Consider the following 22,694-nt stretch of genomic DNA (forward strand, 5'->3'; position numbering starts at 1 on the left):
GCAGTTTCTCCTGCGCAGTGAAGTCAATGGGAGCTTTGAAATCATTACCCGGTTTTCATTTTTCTGTTTTATTGTGGTCCCAACGGGGCTGTTGAACTCTCGCCCAGCCCAGGCACTGAGCTTGCATGTAATTACCCCAGCCACAAGCCTGCTTCGTTAAAAGAGACACGTTCCCCAGCCCTTGTCCTCAGCCTGTGAAGAGGGACGGCCACCCCAGGGGCATGGCAGCCCGCAGCCTGCTCACTGAGGCCCGGGGCTGGGAATGGGTCACTTCTGAGTGTCACCATGCTGTGCCTTCCGGGAAGCCATTCCAGTCTTCTGTGCGTTGTCTGCTCCCCATCCCAAGCAAAGAAGAGTGTCATTTAATTGGCTTTGCAGCGCATTTTCATGTCTTTAAACGTAAAACAATCTACAGAAATGAAAGAAGATCTGTTTATATTTAGCTACGGCTGAAAGCCTAACCAGTCTTTTGAGTTTCACTTACGATACAAAATTGCTGGTGTTTTGTTGCAGGTCCAAAAATATGAGAGAATAAAACTCCCAAGGTCAGCTAGTTTGAAGGAGATTTATTTTATTTTGAACAGTATGCATCTTTTGAAACCGTTGTTGACTAGGGTTTATTCTGAACCAGTCTCTTCAAGTTTTGGATCTAATCTCACCTTAAAAGCACAAGGTTAAATAATTCTTTACACCTGTTTGTGGAGTTCAAGAGAGGCTGCTTCACAGTTGCTGTTTGATCTGATTTCAAGGTCTGCCAGCTTGCAAACAGGGTTATTATTATTATTTTTTTTTCTACCTCTGCTGAGGAGTCATGTGAGGTTTTTTTCAGCTGTTGTTTCTTCATTTGAACAAAATAGCAACAAAACCTTCAGGTACAGCACTCCTGTCTGGAAAAATGTTCAAAGTCTGCTAAGTTATCAAAAAAACAAGCACCTAGCAACAGATCGCTTAGGATTCGTGTGGATTCGATGTGATTCACTAATAAACAACTCAGCAAACATTGCCAAGTGTTTTTTTCTGCACTACAGGACAGCAGTTTTAGCTCAGGGTCTGAGCCCTTTGATTTCTTCTTGTTTTTTTGTGAGTCACAGGTGGATAGTGATTTTAATTTCCTATAGCTAGTGAGGTTTCTGTATGGTCTGAATAGAGGATCCTGCCAAATTAGTGTTCTGTGGTTGTATCAGCAACGCAGAAGTAGAGCTAGGTGGTGAAATGTGCAGAGCCAAGTTGCGTGCTACTGGGTAGCCACCGGCTGGCTCGAAGGGGAGGGCTTCATCGATCTCTTTGCATCGATAATCAAGGATTCAGGATTCAAGAGGGCTAGAAAGGTGTAGAAAATTCCTCGCTTCCCTTCTTTTGGCTGAAGACTCTCGCTACAATCAGTGGCAGCAAACTGTCCTCACTAGGACGTGTGGTTGTCGGGCTTGGCCGAGGACGCGGACCCAACAAGCGGGAGGGCTGCAAGCTGAGCTGAGCCTTGCCCCAAGCCCCCTCCATCATCCCGATCTCTGGCGAGGTTTCCCAGTGGCTCTGCCTGCCAAAGCAGGAGGAGCAGCCTCTGAGCTTGGAGGAGGGCTGGGAGGCTACGCACATTAGCGCTGGAAAAGCCCAATGAAATGCAATTGAAATCAAAATACCATTTGTTGTCTTACCCATTGGAACAATTCACAGCAAATATTTCCCTTAGAAGAGGACAGCCATTTATTTGAAGATGCGTTTCATAGTCATGTTGTTAGCATGTTGTTGAAAGGACTTGCTCGTTCCTGTTGTGGTATTTCTAAGAGTGATTTGGCAAATGAGAAAGGGGAAGCGCTGTATAACAATTGCATCAAAGGCACAAAGTAAATTGAAAACCAGACAGGCCATGCTATTGTTTGTTAACATCTTTTGCTCCAGTGAACTTAGAAGTTGCTGCAACTATAGCAAGTAAAATTCAAATCATGAGTGTGATATTTGTGTGCCTTTAATGAGGTAGTTCCTGCCCACATGGTGGCTGAGAGTAGCTGAAGTGTTTTATTTCCTCTCTACTGTATGGCTTAAATAGACCCTTTTTAATAGTAAGAGCATTAGCTTCCATTTGCGTATTTATCTTGGGTCTTTTTATCAAGCTTGTTATATTAAATGATCTAGAAGAAACAGCTAAAAACTCTGAAGGTACAGCCCAGTATCAGAAAAAATAGGAAGAAAACTAAGTTGCAGCAAGTACCTCAGCATGGTTTTTAATCCTAGATGAAATGTTACATGTTGTTTGCAACTGCAGAAGCAAGTTTTACAAGATATGCAACATTATTTGTCCTCACCACAGGGCCAAATACAGACATAAGGTTGAGGAAAGGGAAGGAAGGAAAGGGAATAGGGACTGGGTGGTGGGCTGGCAGCTCCTTCATTGTGAGGCTGGGATTGCATACCAGCCCAGGCAGTATTGCTGAGGGTTGGTGCTGCCTGTGGCTATCTGCTTCCACCTTACCTTGTAATAATTCCTTCAGGACAAAAACAAACAAACAAACAAAAACTTTAAAGATATAAAACGAAACAGATTTTTTTCCAAGAGAAAAAGTGGATTCTGTGGCATTATCGCATTCCATGGGCATGGTATATTAGTCAGAGATTTTGTTTTGAAAAGCAAAGGTATCATTGCTTTTCTGTAAAATCACCATTTAAAAATTTTAAATAAAATTACAATTTTAAGCAATAATCATTTTGCCGAACATGAGAAAACTTTGAAATTTTTCTTTTGCTAGGAATTTAGAAAGTGCTCATTTTTGCTTTGTAACAGCCAAATAATCTTCTGAGAAGAAAGAAAAAAAGGAACAATAAGAATCATTTTGTCACTTACAAATGCCATTAAATGCTATGTGAGCAATAATTTTTATTCACTTGTTCCAATGGCAGAAGCTAGCTCAGGGACATGCTGCTCTTGTCTGAGACCTAGCAGTCAAATTTTAGGGGGTTCTGTGACAGATATGGTCTCTGATGTCCCTCAGGACCAGCATACAAGGCTGGATTTTTCCAGAATGATCCCTGGTTTCAGGAGGGCCTTTGGTTGACATCTCCAGGCAGAGCCCATCTAAAAAAGTCAAGGCAACACTGTCCATGAGCTAACCAAGTTAGCTGCATCAATGGTTGCTTATTTTGAGCTCTTCACCTTGTGGTAATGGTTTCGTTTCCTTTTGCTGAGCATTTTGCTCAGAAGCTACTGCTTCTGTCAGGCAAGCAACATCCAAACCAATTAAACCTAATTTTAGATGCGTGTCCAAAATGGCATTTCATCTTCAAAAATGAAGCTTGGTGTGGTTTTGAATATGTGTTTTGGTCTCCCATCAGTGTTTTAAATGCACGTCTCAGAGTTTTCAGCAGGCTCCTCTCCTTCTTCCTGCAGAAATTAAGGGAATAAGGTTTCCTTTAGAAAAACGTCGTATCAAAATGTTCCTAGCTACTACAGTCCTGTTCTATTATCACTGTGTGTGCACAGATGTGAGAGTTCATAAATAGCTTTTGCTGTGCTGTACAGCTCAGTACAGCCCAACACGCTGTGGTAGAAGAGCTGTAATAGAGGGGAAGGAAAGAGCACAGCCACACGTGTTGTGCAACGCACGCAGGCACAGCCTCAGCTATGGTTCCCTTGTAGTGTACGTGTATCCTGGCTGTTGGGAGCCACGAATTTTCAGTCTCTAATTCTAATTAAGATGAAGAAAAGAAAGGATGGGATGAACACCACTGTCATCTCACAGTGCTAGACTGTATGACATAAGGTAGCATTTGCTTCTTGGTGACAGACAGAAAATAAAAGATACTGAGAAAGGTCTGAAGTGGATCATTTTGTCTAATTAAACATATTCTCCAAGCTCTGTATTTAAAATGAATTAAGCTGAAAAAAATCAGTTCACCTATAGCCTTTTCTTTTTCTAGACCTTTTTCAAATGCCTTACTTTCGAATTGTATTGTTCTTGATTCCAGAAAATAAAGCTTTCAAGTCATTAGTGCTAAAATTTATTTCTGAGGTCTTACTGGCTTTTCTTTTCTTACTCTTTTTTTTTTTTTTTACAAAACATCTAAAAACCACTCCTGAGGCACAGAAACGAGGTTGTTTGATTTCAGTTTTGTGCGAACTAATTAACTTACCCTCTTGCTTTAGCTGTCATGTAATACTTGGTATTCTTGGTATAAGCTCTACAAGTCCTTGCAGGAAATATTAAAGAAAACCACCTTAAACCTGTAATTTGGAGAGGAGAGCTGTGAATACTGACCATGACAGAGAGCTGTGCGAGCTGAAGGCAGTGTTTCTTTATCAGCGGTGATAGAGCTGTGCGACTGCCTGTGTACTTTCAAACCACTTTTAACCTGGATTATGTGGTAAAAATACAGCTCCAAGTTAAAGCAGTAAAGCCAGTTTCGGATCAAGAAGAATGTCTGTCAGCTCCTCAAATAGCTGTTTTAAGCTGAACTCATTAGACCTGTGTGTAGGCAAACAGATGTGTGCAGATGGAGTCCAAACCAGGCAGATATGTCAACAGGGGCTTACAGTGCACTCAGAGAACCTGATTTCTCTGTCCTTTGCATCCTATATGTTTCTTTTCACAGCTGTGTGAGAAGAATGACAGCGTTACTGAATTTACACAGTCCACGAAGCCTCCAGTCCTGCAACCCTGGTCCTTTATCTTTTAACAAGCTTGCACTTCGTTTTCAATGTGTGTATTCAGGCTTCACTTTTTTATATCACCAATCAGATGAAACGCAGAGCTGTGGACTACGGTCTGATCCTGTTTATAGAGTTTTTCTTCTAGTGTAGCTGGACTGAATTTACTGGAGCCAGTCCTGATTTACACTGAATATAAAACAGGGCCAGATCCTTGCTTTTTTCATCTTTCATCTTGATCACTCAGATTCAATTTTATTTTTTTTTTGGTAAGAAATTACTGTTGTTGCTGACACATTTTTGAATATAATGTAACTTTTCCCATCCATTTCCCCAGCTGTGTTTCCAGGCTGGATTAAGATACTGTCTTTGAGGAGGGATGTAAAGAGGAAGCTGAGCTTGTGCTGCTGCAGAGGGACCACCACGCCATCCCACCCCACCACCATGCTCAGGCAGTCAGCACTCGGTAGGTCAGAAGGACCAGGATGTCTCAGACAGGAGAGATCTGAAGCAGGAGCTGTAAGGCCACTAAACTTTCTCTTCTGTTTTTTGTTTAAATTGCCAGTGCTGCCTGTTAAGAGCAAGAGCAAGGCTTGCTTTCTCGTACTTTCACTCCCTAATCCTTTATTCCAAGATGGCATGACAGCCTGCTTTAGTCCCTGGCAACACTTAATATGTAGGTGTGAGCAAAAATACCTAATTTGTGGTGAAATGTGCTGCCAGCTACAGGCTTTGAGAAAGTCAGGGAGTCCTTAGGTTCCCTTAAACCTACTGACAGTCTGCATTATCGCACGTGTTATCAGACAGTGTTCCCATACTTAGACAAGCACGTATTGCTCTAGACGAACCAGAATCCATCCAACGATACGTGCTTTTTAAGTACGTTGGTAATACCAGGGCTGAAAAGGGGGAAGTGTTTTTTTTTTTCAGTGCACCCAAGCAGAACCAGGGTGTCCCGCAGGACTCCCTGCGTAGCCAGCTCCCTCAGCGCCCCTCATCTCCACTACAACAACCACCACAGCAACACTTGTCTCCCTGCCAGGTAACCTTGCTGATCTCTAAAGCGCACACGTGCCGTGAGGTGAATGAAGTGGAAGGCCGAAAGGCTGCTCACTGTCATCTCTCTGACCACAACCAGGTGGCAGCGTACCTCAGGACATCACTGCTGCAGCTGCACATGCAGCTGGCAAGCCATTTGCTGCCCCATCTCTGCGACCCCGCTGGCTGTGCTCCTATGCGGCCCCTACTGCTGCAAGAGCAGCCCTACCTGTGCAGGAGCCAGGAGAAAAAACCTTGTTAATTATAACTCTCTGATACTAGTGGCCACATCCCGCTGTAGGTCTTGAATGTGAGCGTCAAGTTGTGTGGGTGTGTGCTCCCTGCTGGTTGTCCTCCCTGGCTCCTGCGAGCTGCTTCATTCCCTTCCGAACGGGAGGCTGACACCAAGGTGTGTCAGCACTAGAGAGATGAGGAATGTAGGACTGCTTGCTCCCTTTCTGAAGATGTCTTCACCAGTGTGTTGCAGAGGAGCAAGTCTTTGGGCTTTTTCACTCTGAGTTTGCTCAGCTGTACGTAAGCCCATAGATGTATATAAAATGGAGGGTAAATATCCCTACCAGCTTGTAGAGGTAATACCAGTTTTTGGTAAAAATAACCTTTGTTTGTTGCTTTGCTGGCTAATATACGAGCTTTTTGCTCCTTGTTGCATACACAGTGTCCTGATTTACGGCGGGGTGGGGAGGTACCACTGATTATTTTAGTTAAAACAAGATTCTTATCTGCGATGTTTTTGCTTTCAAACTTCTCAGAGTCAAGATACCCACTTTCCACTGGAATTACATTGTTGTTTTACTTTTCAGCCTCCTTTTGTGCTTGGATTGAATTTGGCTGTTCTTTTGCAGTCCAAACAAGAACATATTTCTTCTGGTATTTTTGCTTCTGAGTTTTGACTCTGGGACTGTGTATGAACAGACACAAACTTCCTGAAAGTACTTTTGGAATGGAACAAGCTTCAACTGGCGACTTAGTCATACAGCTTTTTCTTATAGTTGTAGAAATTTATCCTCTTAGCAAGTGGTCCTGCAACTTCAGAGGTGTAATGATTGCAGAGCTGGATTCACGCTTGAATTCATCACAGGTTTGCTGGATTTATAGCAACTTTTGCTGGTTGTAAATCCTGTCACAGGTTTTCAGGATTCAATCAGGAAGGTGAAAATTTTCTCTGCTAGAGCTGTCTGAGGGAGACAGCCCTGTCTGGAGAAAGGTGAGACTGGAGCATGTCCACCAGAGTTTTTCAGCAGCTTGCTCTGAAGGACTGCAAAGCAGAGGTAAAGCTGTTCTCATTCCTCTGGGAACACAAGGAGGCTAAAACATTGACTAATCTTTTCTGAGGGAGGTGTTTTGTTGGAGAACACTGGTTCACAATAAGCCATTTCTCTGGACGTCTGGTTTCACATTGGAAGTAATTCACGTCTGGCCCACAGACTGGAAAAAAAAAGTGGGCTGTGGTAGATGATAAGTATTTTCAGTCCTTGGCTGAAACGGGTATCTGCGATCAGGTTGGAAAGCAGAGACATCAGTCAAAATGTGACAAGTTCTGGGACTTGCGTTTGTTAGTTCCAGGGTATATTTCACTGCTTCAGACTGCTTGCATAGCATCAGGAAATAAAATTCAATTCCAAGGTTCAAAGTGTTTACTCTGTGAAAATCCTCTGAGTTGAATCTTTGTTAGAACATATGTATGATCCAATGAGAATTAAACCTTAGCAGAAGGCTTATGAAGCATGAACATATACATAAACAAATGTATGTACTTCGGTATGCACAGCTGCACACGCTGCATCAAAGCCCTGCTTAAAAGAAAAGAACAAAACATTAATCGGCTCAGAATTGCAGAACTGAATTTAGTTCCTTGAAGTAATTAGGGCAGCGTATGTGGCTTGTGGAGGAGCCAGGAGAGTTAACTTTTGCAGATCAGTACAATTGTATGAAATAATAATTCCTCCTAAGTTTCTAACTCATTAAAAGATGAGGTGTGTGTACTGGCTCACTTGTTTCAGTGGTGCTCAGGGAGGGAACTTGAGCATCTTGTTGAATCAAGGCTGCAGCTTCTCCAAAATACAGTTGTGGTTCAAATGGGACTTCCCAAATGGTGTTTCAAACTGATCAGCACAGCCAGCTGCTTTGGAGATCATCTACAGCTGTGAAGGAGGAGGCACTAGTTGCTCTGAAGTGGTCTGCGTAGAATGGGATATGAGGGGGCTAATAACATGTAGTTCTGGTTTTAGTACTGCTTGTATACTTTTTGCACAGGGAGAGAATGATTTAATCCTTTGTGGAAATCTTTCACATCTATCTTCTGTCTTTTTCCACTTGAGGGGTGTGATGTTAATCCTTAATACCGTCTGGGGAAAGAATCCCTGTCTTAAAAGGTTTGCTTTTACCCATTTATATTAGCAGTTATCAGCTTTTTGTGGCGTACTGTGTAAAAGATGCTGCATGCACAGTACATGGAGTGGGAGCAAAAGGTAAACTGGACTGGAACAATAGGCAGACTTGGGGGATCTAGAAATACTAACACCATTGTGAGCTAAATTGCTAACACGTACTTTGCAGTAGACAAAAATTATATTGGAGCAATTTCTTGGCATTCAAACGTATCAGAGAACAACTACTATTATAATTCTAGCTTTATGCTCCCAATGAATAGAATCCAATAAATGTTACATTTTGTTCTCATTTTCCTTACACAGACTTCAGTTTCAATTTGCATAAATCATATGCTGTGGACTGTTTTGCTGCTTCCTCTGTTTTTCATTCTGTGTATATTCCTGTACATGGTAATGCTTTGAAAAGATTTATAGTCTTTGTGAGGCATACTGAACTAGGAGACTTATTCCCCGGATTTATTCTCCTGGTATTAATTGCCTTACTTTGTAAATAATTCCAGCAAGCCTAAGCCAAAATATTACAATTTATGTTGATGATGATCGTCAATTGGCAAACGTACAGGTCCTGTTTATCCTGTGCTTCTTGGTTCTTGTGCTGCCACAGTGTTCTAGGTTATCTGTCTTTGTCATCAAATCAAAATATCGTAAAAGTTTGCTTAGACCATGTTGCGCTTCTGAATGCTTTTATTTAGCAATATATGCAGTGCTTGGTAGGGTGGGAGTCTGATTTTAGAGAATTTCTTGATCTATAGTCCAGGGGGATACAATTATTTGAAAGTCAGTTCTGTGGCATTTTTTCACTTTCCTGCTACTTCTGATTGTTTAACAAATGTACTTTCCTACAGTTTCTACTAATCCTTGGTAATATAAGTATTATTAACAGACTTAATAACAAAGAAGAGAAGTATAAGTTTTAATTTGAATTTTAGATTCCTTAAATGTGGTGCCACAAAATAACTTCATGCAAAACCTAACAACCCGTAGGTATTGTTCTCACTTATTACTTCCAATACCTGGACTCTGTAGGCTGGTTTGTCTTCTGTCTGAATCTGTTAATATATTTATATATTTAATATATTTTTTAACAGGAAAAAATTAAAAGGCTTAGCATTCTCTCAGAGACCTAACATTGTACTAACCAGTAGCCTCCATTCACATCCTAATTTTGCAGTCGTAAAATGGAGTAGGAAAATATTTCTTCCTGAGGTACAGTTTTGTTAGCTATTCAAGAAAGAGAACTTGTGACCATCTTGTGTTTTAACAGGAGGCATAATTAAATCATTGGTAACCAAGAAAACAAATTAAAAGTTCTTTCGCTAAAATACTTAATTTGCAGTGTTAATTCGCAAAACCCTGGGGGATGGTGGGGGCTGATCTTGTGAGGGGTGTTTAATTTGATGCTTCTGGTGCATGCAGTGCTCTAATCCTAATGACTTTCAAATGCTGGAAGAAATGAGTTGTGTTCGTCTGCCTTCGTCTGAGGATCTTGCTTGCATATATCAAATGCTGCAATCAGTTGAGAGGACCGATGGAAAATCACAGCACATAGTCTCATTTCAGTGAATCTGTATGCTCTCGGTAGGTTATTGCTGGGTTTCTTTTGATCCCAGCAGATTCTGCATGTTTCTCTGTTCTGTAATTTTTCAGACCTCCTTCCCAAACCTGTATCACCCATGCAGCTACTACGCGAGGCAGCAGAGCTGACTAACGGGGAGGAGAGCTGGGGAGAAAGAGACAGAAGGCCTTGTGGTCTCCCCCATCTCCTGTGCCCTGTGAACAATATTCATCTTGTAGTCATAAAAGTTTCATATGGCTGTGCTGGTAAACACCATGAGAAAGAAAGTTGTTTTTAAAATTTACCAATGTTCACTTATATTTTATTTCTTGGTTCATCCCTCATTTGTCCTTAAAATGTTCATCCAAATAGAAAGCCCGTAAGGAAATTTAATTTTGTGTATTTGACTAGAAGAGTACTGATGGCAAGTATATAATAAATATACTGCTTTACGCCGAAGGTTGAAACCCTTCTCTTTGGCCCTACGGCGACCTGAAGGAGGGCTTGTGCTTGTCCTGCAGCCCAGGCGTGCGTCAGTAGGGACTGGGAGATGGAGAGGCCTTTGTAAGCGCAGTCCTTTCTCAAGGCTAAAGTGGTTCTGCTTTCCTTATCAGGCAGCAGTATCTGAAGCAAACAAAAAGGGCCTGCGAGCCAGCAGATATTTTGTATGACATGTATTCATACTGAAATTGCCGTGGCCTCTGGATCACCTTAGCTTGTGTAAGGGAGGGGAGGGATGGCGAGGCGGGAGGAGGGAGCCCGCTCCTCACCCCACGGAGGAGCCGTGGCACCAGGCAGGGCAGCTCCGACATGAACGCAGATCCGGGGTGGCAGTGGTGGCTGGCCTGTGACCAGGAGGTAGGGCCTTTTCGGGCTGGTGTGGGGCTTTTCCTCACCGTGTCCCTGCCCTGGGTCAGGGAGCACAGCCAGCCCCGCGGCCGGGCCCTGGCTGGCGAGAGCAGGCAGCTGCCGCTGTGGAGAGCTGGCCCACGGCAAAGAGGCTTCATGTTTTCCTGAAAACAGTGAACATAAAACGTTTTCAGAGGCAGTGCATGGTAGCCTTAACTTCCTACAGGCATTGACATTGAAACAGGGATGGTTGATGTTCTCTGGTCAGAGGTAAGCATACCTTCTCCGGACATTTCCATAACTTAACTCCTGAGGAGCTGAGGTTTCAGAACCAGCACTTAACCTCTCTCACTCACCTTCTCCTCAGGTACAGTGTTTCCCAAGCATTTAGTGAGCTGAAATCACAGGTTATCTGCAGCATCTCTCAATAGGAAAATGTCGAGGCTAATCTATTGAATTTCTCTGTTTTTCACATACCAGTGCAGTACAACAAAGAAGCATGGGTCCCTGTGAAGTCCCTTTCTGCTTCTAAGACATCTGCTGCTTTTGATTTCAGTGTGCCTGGTTGATACTAATTAACACTAAAAGAGATGCTTTTATATTTCTTTCAGAGTGCTTTTGGTGCTAGAATCACTGGTGAGTGCATTTGGACCCTGGAGGACTGTCAAATGCAGGGTTTTCTCCAATTAGCAGCAACTCTTTCTCCACTGGCTTGCTTGCTTTGTCTCTTTGAGTATGCCACTTTTACTCCTCCTTCTCTTTTTCATCTGGTTTTTTTTTTTCTCCCTGTCACTTTGAAATAGAAGCTGTAATGTCACTGAACCGCTGCTGTGCCTCCCTGTCCTTTCTGCGTCAATCAGTTCATCTGGGACAGAGAGAAGAGCTTCGAGGTCATTCTTCGCTCTGGCTGTACTAAAAGGTGTAGGCAAGGAGTTAAGCCGTGCTTTGAGTGGGATGATTTGAACCCTGGGCCTTCTTTGGCCACTCTGTGGCAGTCCGTGCTTCCTGAGAAGTGCGGTGCCCACGCCGGGTGCAGCGCTCATGCTGAAGCATTAACACCTACAAGTAAAACAGAAGGTTTATAGACTACAGTGTAAGGTTTATTTTAGGGTCATCGTTCACTTGTCTGTTTTGCAACAGAATGGCATGGATGCATATTTATGACCCTATCTATCTGCATATCCTTTCTGGTGGAACTGCTGTGTATGTACCCGCTCTGCATATTGTATTACGCAGCCGATAGCTTCTTTTCAGGTGTGCTCTTCTTCACTTGTTCTTACTGTATAGCATGGTATTTAGAATTGGTGGAAATTCCACTAATTTCTCAAATCCTTTTAAATTCTAATTCTGCCCTCCTGTGTGCTCACAGCCCCTTCCAGATGCTATCTGTAATGTGTATAGAAAGTGGATGTTCTCTATGTCGCTATCCCGTTGGAGACCTAGGAGAATATCCCAAGGCACATCATTCCTGTTTGGCAGTGAACCATTGAGAAACGCTTTCTTGCTGGAGTTTTGTATTGTGAAAAAGTGCAGAAAAGCTGTACATTAACTGAACATGCAGACAGTCTCCTCGTTCTCTTGTACCAAGGAGGGCCTTTTTCCTGCTGTTGGAGGAAGACTGACGTGGTCTCTCTCTGATAAACCCACATTATCTTTTTCTTAACACTACAAAACCTTCCGGGTGCTTGCAAAGACAGCTTGCTTCCTCCACTGTTTCCATATTTCCTGTGAACTGAAGCTGAGTGGGGTCAGGAAATTACTGATCAGTTGGCATATTTGTTGTTCCCAGAAAGACAGCAAGTTTTCTGCTGAATGGAAATTCCCGAGCACAGTCCACCACATCTCTTATGTGGAGTTAACTAGTCATCTATTTCATTCCGATTTTTACAGCAGAAGACCAGAATGATCTGCATTTCTATACAAACTGTCTTTTCCATCTATACTTTTGATGGAAGGAAGATTCCTGGCAAGCTTTCGTTCAATAACCACTAGTGAATACAGTGTCCTTTATTTAGTGAATTATTATGGCAGTGAAAAATGTGGTAGTCTACTTTTCAAAATAGGGGGAGTCAGAAAGCAGAGTCCTCAACGCAAAAGGATTGATCTGTCTGTGGTTGTCACTACAGGGAGTTCTAGATACATCAGCCCAAATTAGTTCTGTGTAGCTTTAAGTTTTAAATGCTAACTCATTTCTCTTTGCACAGAATATAGAGAGCACTCGGGTAGCAATTTAGGTACCACAGTAAGATAAAACAAGTTAGGTGGATGAACTCAGGCAACAGAGAGCAACTAAATGCATTTGGAAGTCAATGATTTACTGGGCGCATTGATGCAATCACTTAACCTCCTGAAAAAAACATGGAGACCTCTCTAAAATTGGAATGCTCTGAGAAGGTCTCTATCTGTAATCAGTTTGGGCCAAAAATATAATGACTGTGACTATCCAGAATGCTGAGACTAAGAAGACAGGCTGATCAGCCAGCTAATTTAGGTCGTGATCCAAATTGCACTAAAATTAATGGGTGGACTGTGACCTCATGAGAGCCGAATTGAGCTCTAATTGATAAAGGAATTCGCTAAGCACGAGGCACTTCAGAATGTTTTTATTGCTGTTCAGAAGTCATACTTAGTTTAAAAGTTTCGAGCCTCTTTCTTAAAATAGCATTTGCCTAAGGTGAACTGTAAATGACTGGTCTGGTTTGCAGCAGAGCAGGAGTTAATGAAACCTCAGTCTGTTCTCGTCTGTCCTCAGAATTTTCAGCTGGCAAATTTTCGGTTACCCTAGCAAATATAAACTCCTTCAACGGTTACCTTGGTTATATTTTTCACATTAATATCTTGCAGAGATTCAGCTCGCTGGTTTTAGAAGAGAGATGAATCCAAGTCAGGTAGGTTGGACAGGACTGCTGGATGTCTCTATTCCCTCCTCCTGCTCAAAGCAGACAGAGCAGGTTGCTCTGGTTCTTTGCAGCTGAGTTTTGAGTATCTCCAAGGATTGAGATTGCACAGACTTTCTGGACAGCCTGTCCCACGGTTTGGCCAAAACAGAGCTCTGTTGAGCAGGTGACATCCAAAACAGAACTCTGACAGGCTTTGCTGTGATCTCCACGTGCTCCATCCTAATACAGCCTCAGTTGGGATCTGACTAGTGTATACAGTCTGTGATCTTGTTGGAGTTTTTCCAGGCAAGGAGAAAACCCAGTCTTAACTTGGTCACTGTATTTACCATTACGTTTTTCTGGTTGTTTTTCTTTGTTTTCTTTGTTGTCTTCTATAGAGGCTGCATTTTAGGGTTGTTCATTTGGATTGGTGAGGCTGTGGTGGACATGGAGCTGTCTGAGCTGGCTTCTGAGTTCTTTACCTTGATCCAGTCACTGTGGTGCTTTCTCTGTGCATATTTGGCATTGCTTTAGTTGAAAGCCTGTCTGCATGCCAACGGGAGGGAGAACATCAGCTCTGATAGCCTTTCAGCAGACACTTGAACTGAAGTCTGCCGTGATGCTAGCCTCCATCCACGCTGGCGTGATAGCCTCCATCCCTGGCAGCTGCAAAAATCAGTTTGAGGGGATCAGAAAAGGCCAGAGGAACAGTAAGGCCCAGTTGTAGAATTAAAGATGACTCCTCTCCCGGCCAACCCAAGCCGGGAGACGCCAGAACTTGCCTCTTTCAAGATTTAGCTTCCTAATTTCTTGAGGCTGGGCCCCACTTTGCCAAGTGGGACTGCAGGCAGCCGCCTCCATCCCTCCCATCCTGTGAAGGAAGCTCTGTCTGTAAGGCTGCGGTTGGCATTTAGAGGGACTGAGGTTGCTTTTTTCTCTTGCAGCCTCCTGGAGATGCATCAGTAAATCATGTGCATCATGTTATGGGAAATATTGAATGCAATAACTTTATTACAAGATCCATTTTTTTTTACCCACTGAGCATCATGAAGATTGAATGTATCAGTTGAACAGATTGGTTGTCTAACTAGCAGCGTGCACCTACAGGGACACTCACTGTGCTGTGCTGGTTTTAGAGTGACTTCTTTTTGGGGTGATTATACTCAGTTCTCACCTTTACATACCATTTGTAGTTTCTCAAGATACAGGAAAAAGCTGGAAGAATAAGAATTAAGAGACCAGTAAACCAAAAGACAAAAACATTGGAAATAATAATCGAAATAATATCTAAATATCTAAATAATAGAAAAATAATCTAAGTAATATCTAAATAATAATATAATCCAAAATATCCTGCATGTTTTCTTGAAACAATGTCTTGAATCTCAGGGACTGCCCTCAGCCATTTCTCAAAATACTGATATTCTGCCTTGATTGGCCTTGCTGTGCAGCTAAAATTTTTTTTGCATGCTGTCTAAAGCAGTTGAAACCAACCTTGGCTTGGGCCTCAAGACTCAAATGTTAATATCACTAATTAACTTTTGGCGTGTTAAAATGGCAAGAGTATTAAAATAGATTTTCATTTTGTTTCCCTGTTTTGACTGGTTTGTTTGGATGTCATTAAGCTACTTATTTCTAGCAAAAGCACAAACGTTGTACTGTGAGCAGTGCAAGTAATTTATGGCTTCTTAGCTAGAAGTCCAAATGTGAATTTTTGTTACTGTTTAAATTAAATGACAGCACCATTTTATTCTGTTCTTCAGTATCCAAATAAATTGATTACACAAGTGCAATTAAGACAACAAGCTTAATCTTTCCTTTTATTGTGCAAGTTGGCAGTGCCAATATTAGCCTGCAGTCTTCTTGAGTTGCTTATGAATATTTTACATTGCTTTGCAGTCACTTAATAAAATTAAACTTCCTGAACTGAAGAAAAATAGTTCAATTATTTTTAGAATAATAGACCAGATGTCCATAGCATGGAGGTAACCATCATATTTTAATCAAAATACATCCTCAGTAGAAGATATTTTGCAAAACATGTCTCAGTGGAGGCAGTATTTAATCTCACTGTTGCTGCTGGATTTTAGGTACGTGATTGAGTTCATGCTCCAGCACTAAGACAGTGGTTACGCACGATACAATGTCCTTAGGTTGCAGATCTCAACCCTTAACTAGAGCAATGCCTTAAGGAGCTAAAAGGTCCTATTATGAACAACAAAAATACAGAGAAAACAAATCATGACAGGAAAAAGTTAGGAGCAACCCATCCCTTCGAGCAGAGACTGCGTTATGGACTCAGCATGTTCTTCCTGCACCAGAACTCAATTAATGAACTTTTATTTTGTGCCTACAAAGACCTCAGCCTGACAGAGCTCCTGCCTCCCTCCCTCAGCCCTGGTTTTTAGCTCTTTTCTCTCTTGTTCCTCTACCTCTGTAAAAGAATTGCACTGTAAATTTGTTTGACAGTCTTTGGAGTCTGTCTCCAGAACTTAACCATTGCTGTAGATTTTTTTACCCCGACAACTGAGTTTGTATTCTCAGGTCGTCCCGTTGTGGTTTGATAGCTGTGGAGCCACTCAAGCCCCTGTGCGTGGAGATCACGGCGCCTCCAGGGATTTCTGTAGTCCCATGGTCTTTAGGAGAAATACCGGTGGGTTGCACAGCAGCCTGGGACTGAGCTAAGAAGAGACTGTCAGTCCCTGGAGCCTCAGTTTGGCTTGGCATCTCCTGCTTCCACCCTCACAGCCAGGGCAATGCCTGTGCCAGGAACTCCCCTTGTCCCTTTTGTTAGCAATACCTGCTGGAAATAGACGGGCATGTCAACACAAACTCTATACAAGTAAATCAAAATGGGCCGTGATGCTGTCGTCCACGGTCCGTGCTTTAGCATTAATTGGCCGTTACGTGTTAAGAGTTCAAGCGAGGGAGTGCTCTGCAGTGTTAATACGCTTTGGACTGAAGCAGTTAGCAAGGTGGCTCCTAGCTGGAGAGTAAACGCGGCACTTAAGTCATTATGTCGCCGTGGAGTTAAAACCTGATTAAGACACCTGACAGAAAACAGCACAGGGAATGTATTTACAGGAAATAGAGTTAAAAGTACTTCTAAAAAGGGAAATGTAGTTGGGTAGGAAACAGACTGAAAGTGCTAGTGAGCTAAGTCCCGTTGGTATGTTTTAGCTGTCACTCAGAGTCTCCTCAGTAGGGATTACGTTTTGGTGCCGGTTTGTGGCTGGAATGCCAAGCAGTTTGGCAGAAAGCAGATCGGATCTTCTGCAAGTCTGCTGGTTTTACAGAGCGCAGAGAAGGGCTCAAAAAATTGCAGGTGTAGGCAATGACACCATCTTCCTTGGTTGTGTCCCTAATTAATAAAGCTGAAGGAGTGCAGGATAGGGGAAAGACCCTCTGCTGTGTTTGGGGCTCTGGTGACAAACAGTGGAGGAAGGGAGCAGGGAAGAAGAGAGAGTGAGCCACCACCCAGCTGTGCTTTCTGTTGCTCTACTGCACTTGTGTATTTTCCTAAATTTGAGCAATATCCTTGCTGGAATTTAGCATCAGCTTTATTGACTAGCTGGGTGTGGGTCTTGGGATCCTGGAGTTTTTATTTGTTCTCAGACTTGAAGAATGTTAGAAGTGTTTTTATGGTTTAAAATGAGGAACTTGGGATCTAAAGTAGAAGTCCATTTACAGTTTTATAAATGTTTTCATTTATAATACAGTATGTGCTTAACGAAATCCTCTGTGTAGACTTAAATATAATTCAGGGGAAACAGAAAAGTCCTGAGGCTTTCTGTGGCTGGATTTATGCAGTATGGGCTGGCTGGTGAGCATAATAGTCTTCCTGGCATTAGTATATATTAATTCAGATCATGTCACTTATTAACTGTTCATCTTTTTCCTCTTCTTTTTTTAGAAGAGGTACTCACATTTTTGATCTCTTCTTAATGAGGTGGCTCCGTTTGATTTCTTTGAGTAATTGCAATTTGTGCACATCTGCAAGGAGCAGTTTTGAGTTTTGCTTTTCATTTCTTCCTGTTCCAGTAAATCAGTCGCAGGAGAAAGCATGGAGACATCTGAGTGGAAGATCTAAGTAGCCTGCCAGGTCGCCTTAAGATCTGACGTCTAGCAGACTGGACTAGAAAGAGCAATGCCATCTGGACATGGAGACAGCTCTGAAGATGTCTTTGCATCGCACGGGGTTATTTACATGGTTAACGTGCTGCAGCAAAGCCTGTCAGAGATCTGATAGCAGGTCCATGCACTTACCAGCAGCTGTGGGAGTTAAAACTCCCAGGACTAACAACCTCCAGTTTCACTTTTGTTTGCTCCTCATGAGTTTCAGTTCTCACTGAAGTTCAGTTCCTAGACAGTAGGACTACTTAAATCCAGTGGGACTTCTATTTATTATTATTTTTGGTTCCCTGGTATGAATCTGTCCAAAAGCTTTTTCACTGACAACAGCTGAAACGTCCTGCTTTATCCAAGTTTAAGCGAGTGCTGGGATTCTGGGATGATTGCTTGGCCACCTACAAAATTCAGCTTTTTAACTAAGACTGTTCTCAGAGACTCACAAAGCTGTTCATGCCTGTTCTCCAGACATGTCTCTAGCAGACACCACAACTTCTTATTCTTGTTACAAACTACCCCTGGAGATGGTTTAATTCAGCCACTCACCTAGCAGAATCTCAGCTGACCCATTTGGTTAACATGGCCAAGGCAGCCTGGTTTCTGTAGCCAGCAGCCCACAGAAAGCCTGCCATCGCACGTAGCCACACTGCTCAGTGCAAATAGGCATTATTTGTGTCTAGGGTGCCTGGGACTGGGCGTTGGGATTGTCCTGGTTTTGGCTAGCATAGAGTTAGTTTTCCTCCTAGTAGCTGGTAGGGTGCTGTGTTTGGGGTTTAGGATGAGAGTAATGTTGATAACACCCTGATGGTTTAATTGTTGCAGAGCAGTGCTTACACTAAGCCAAGGACTTTTCAGCTTCTCGCTCTGCCCTGCCAGCGGGCAGGCTGGGGGTGCAGCAGGAGCTGGGAGGGGACAGACCCGGGACAGCTGACCCAGACTGGCCAAAGGGGTATTCCATACCGTGTGGCATCATGCTGAGCAATTAATATGGGGGGGCTGGCCAGGGTAGGGGCGACCACTGCTCAGGGATAGGTTGGGCATCAGTCAGCAGGTGGTGAGCAATTGCATTGTGCATCACTTGTTTTGTACACATTGTTATTAGTAGTACTGTTATTGTTATTTTTTCTTTCTTTTCTGTCCTAATAAACTGTATTTACCTCAAGCTTTCACCTTTTTCTGATTCTCTCCCCCATCCCGCTGAGTGCGGGGAGGGTGAGCGAACGGCTGTGAGGTGCTGAGCTGCCGGCCGGGTTAAACCACAGCAGGGCCGCAGCTGGAATAATGTGTCAGCTCTCAGCAGGAATGAGATGTCCCATCAAGTCCATCGCTGTGTTCAGTGCCTGGTATTTGTTATAAATGGTAAATCATTATTTTATCCCCTGTGCAGCTAGCAGGACCAGTTTTTCAGAAGCTTCCTCTCCAGGTCTGGAGGAACATGTTTGATCTTAACCCCTCTGAAATGAGGAGGGGTTATACTGCATCCGGTAATTCAGCTGCTCTCTCTCTACCCTTCAACAGCTGTGTTGGCTTTGGGGAAATGTAAATGATTTCCACAGTGTTCTGCTAAGCAGGACCTTTCCAGGAGTGAGTCCAGCTTAAATCAAAATGTGATGAGAGCGAGGTTGAAAGGAAAAAGGCTTAAAAGCCAGCCTGTGCAGTAATCACCCCATGAACCTTTCCCCCCTCATTTGGGCTCCTTATCCCACCTGAGGAAGCTGAAAATCAGACCAAGCGCAGATGTTATTGAGTACGGTTCTGTATCCTGTGTGCGGAGCTCTGTGCCGCCTCCTGACTGCTCCATTTTTAGCTGCAGAGTAATGTAGTGCTCTCATGATTTATTACACAAAACATTCTGGCAGCAGAAAGGATCGAGAGTAGGTGGGTCCATTACAGCTGTTATCTAATTCCTTTTGAATGTTAGAGACTATTTAAATAAAAAAGCCTTTTTTTTTTTTTTAAATGTATGCTCCAGGATTTCCATTTGATGTTTGAAAAGAGAGATGTATCTAATAGCCAGTTGACCCTCATTAAGCAGGATAAGATCTGAACACTGAATATCAAGAGCAAAATTTATGATGTTTCCAGTAACCTCAGGAGGGACAGGGAATTTTAATACCTGTGATGTGACTACAGAAGAAACTTCTCCCTGGTCTCTGGAGGGCAGCCTGGATCTCTCCCCTCCTGTCTGCATGTGCTCCTGCTTTTGTGGAAGTGAAGGCTCAGCTCGAGGGGAACAGGAGCTCCCTCCTGCTTGTCCTGCTGGTGTGTGACCCCCTGGCTTGCAGAGCAGGCTCCTCTGGACCTCTCCCGATCATGGTGCAAGTAAGGAGAGAGTAGGCAGGGACAAATTCACAGCTGGTAGTAAGCCTCTTCACAGGCTGCTGTCTGCAAAGGGCAGCCTGAACAGCCGAAACGGATGTAACAACAGTAGCTGAATAAACAGCGTCGGTCTCACTGATGAGCCAGCAGCTCTGTGTGGTGCTCCGGGGAGTACGTGTTTGCTCTGTGTGAGTGCAACAAATCCACCTGAGGACATGAGGAGGCTGGAGAAGTGGTACAGCTACGTGGGGTGTGCCTCTTGGATGCAGCTAATGCAGGGAGCAGGGCTGATCTGGCCGGGAAGATAAGACCTGGAGGGTTTTGGAGAAAAATAGTCTGATAAAAAAGAAAAACAAAGACAAGCCGCTGGTTGTACTCCTCCAGAGAAGCTTGCTCCTCAGTGCAGCACACTGACAATTGCCTTACTCTTTTGTTTGATCTAGAAGTGCATTAGTCAAATTATAAGAACAAAAGAATAAACTGAGTAATAGCCTGAGAGTGAGACACAGCTGGTCTACCCCTGTGAGAGCTCAGGGCATCTGCAGTCTGCGAGCACTCATGTCTGTCGGGCTTTTCCTCCAGCGAGCGGCTGTGTGGCTGGGTAGGCAGGAGGAGGAGCAAAGGGCTTATCTTTCTCTCGTTGGCCTTACAAATTTTGCAATGGAAATTCAAACCAGTCTACATATTTTTGCAGGCTTTTTAGTGATGTTTACGAAGAAAAAAAGCACAACTGGAAGTAGAGTAAACTCAGCTCCTTCTTGCAGTTTCTGCCTCCAGTGTGCTCCTGCTGGGACCCCAACCTTGTCACTCAGCTACCAAAACTCATACAGGAAAGGTTGCTCACACGCTTTGGCTCTGAAAGAGCAGCCTTCAGGAAAAGTGGAGGCACTGCACGTCCTCGTGCACCTTCTGCACGTCCTGGACAGCCGGGGCGAGCAGGCTGATACCTGGTGTCAGCTCGGTGCTGGGCAGGACGTGCTCCAGCAGCGCAAGAGACTTTGCCTTCACGCCCGCTCTGTGTGTGCAGAGGAGTCTGGCTTTGAGGAAGACTCTCGGGCTATCTTTAGCAGACAGACCACGGCTGGGTTGCACTTCCAGAAACTGAAGCAGCCCTATCGTCTCAGCTCACGCTTTCATTTCTCTCCAGGGAATAACTCATACAAGCATTACAACCAGGCTGAAAACATCCACCTCTCCAGCAGTTCGCCGTGGTGGAAGAGCACTGTCCTTCTGGACTGCTTAGGTAATGCTGTTGGCTTTCGGAAAACAACTTTTCTCTATTAGATACTGCTTTTATCTGCTTTTCCAGCCGCGACTAGGTGGTCTGCTGCGGTGGTGGTCTGAGAATCAAGATGTTCTCCAGATCCTCCAGCAGCTTTTAGTCTGACCGTGCCTTCTGCCCTTTTAGAGCAGCCTTACTCTTTGCCTTCACAAGTGAGCCGTGCCGTGTGTGTGCTAAACAAGCAGTAGTCAGCCTGCAGAGGTGGCTGTTACGTAGGACGGACTGTGTTTGCATCCTGACTGTCAGGCATTTGGCAGTAATAGCTGCCAGTGATTAATGGTATGACACGAGCTGTATGTGATAATACCAGTATTTACGGGAGTTGCTGTACTTTTGAAGTTCATGCAAGATCAGAAAATAGGTCAATCAGCATTGCTTTAGTCCTTGTTTGCAGCACTTACTGGCAAATGCAGTAGTTTGGCTTCAGTACCTCACAATTTTCCTTCCATTTGGAAAAGCAGAGAAAGACTTGCATTTACGGTGTTCTATATGTATTTGTCATGTTCCTCACTCATCTCTTGTTTTGCAAGGGCTAGTCTTGAGCATTCATTGCTCAAGTTAGCGGTTGACTCAGCTTATGAATCTGTTATCATATTCTTTGGAAAAATTGGCCCAGGAGACCAGTTTCACTGGCACTGACTTGAATGCCCAGATACAGAACACAGTGTTATAAATGAGCAAGAAATTTATCAGAGTGGGTCTTGGCCTGTTTTATCTAGCACTAATTTTTAAAGCTGGTTAAAATCATTTAGAGTTATTGATTCCTTTTAATGTAATAGTTTTTTGTTCTGATACCTGCTACAATAGTCAAGATACCTCATTTTTATTGTATTGATTATATGAGAAGACAACACGACATTTCTTACTTCAGAAAGAGAGCATACTTTGGGATTTAAGGGCTTCTTTAAATCCTGAATAGCAATTGACAGTACAGTAACCTGGTGCTTCAGGGGTGGGGGTGTTGTTCTGCGAGACGGAGGGAGGACACTAACTGAAAGTGGAACAAGTTATTTCACAGTATCCCCTGACAGCATGGTCACATGAAGTAAATGCATTTTGTGGGTGGGAAAAGGCTGGTTTTTTACAAGCAAACCCGAAGAGGAATAGGAGTAGTTTACGTGAGCAACAAATGCACGCAGAGGACAGAAAGCAGCTGACGTTAAGTGAGTAAGGGCTGGGAAAACAATTCAGGTTTTTTTTCCCAATTCAAGGAAGAAAACCAGAATTAGAGAACACACAGGCAAGCAAAATTGATTTTGAAAAATATTTTATTATTATTTTTTAAATGCAGAGCAGCGAAGCACTGGGAGCTGGGAAGCCCAGTGGGGATTCCTGCTCCATCCCAGTATCAGTTGGGGTGCACCCAGCCTGACTTTCCATAGCGGGGTCTGAGACAGGGACAGCCCAGGTCAGCCCTCTCGTGGCCACTGGTAATCAAGGGGATTTTAACTACGGCCACCTTGCAGTGTTATAAATAAGACAACTTCCAATCCGTTTGAAAAATAAGACAGTTTGCAGCCTCTGGGTTGCGTAGGTGAACATGCACAGGGTAGTTCAAACGATCAGGTGAGGTGGATGTGGGTGACTGACTTCTGGG

General features: G+C 43.5%; 1 protein-coding gene across 2 annotated transcripts in view; it reads left to right on the forward strand.

Moving 5' to 3' along the window:
- TMCC3 (transmembrane and coiled-coil domain family 3) overlaps nt 1-22,694 on the forward strand; it is a 141,218-nt gene that overhangs the window by 23,092 nt on the left and 95,432 nt on the right. The window contains exon 1 of one of the 2 annotated variants that reach the window (XM_080592961.1): nt 21,035-21,058. The exons of the other annotated variant lie outside the window; for it this stretch is intronic. The gene's annotated coding sequence lies outside the window, so the exon portion shown is untranslated. Of the gene's footprint in view, nt 1-21,034; nt 21,059-22,694 lie in introns of those variants that run through there. 2 annotated transcript variants of the gene reach the window in all.

Source organism: Anser brachyrhynchus (assembly GCF_964034855.1).
Source record: "Anser brachyrhynchus genome assembly, chromosome: 1".
Lineage (NCBI taxonomy): Eukaryota > Metazoa > Chordata > Aves > Anseriformes > Anatidae > Anser > Anser brachyrhynchus.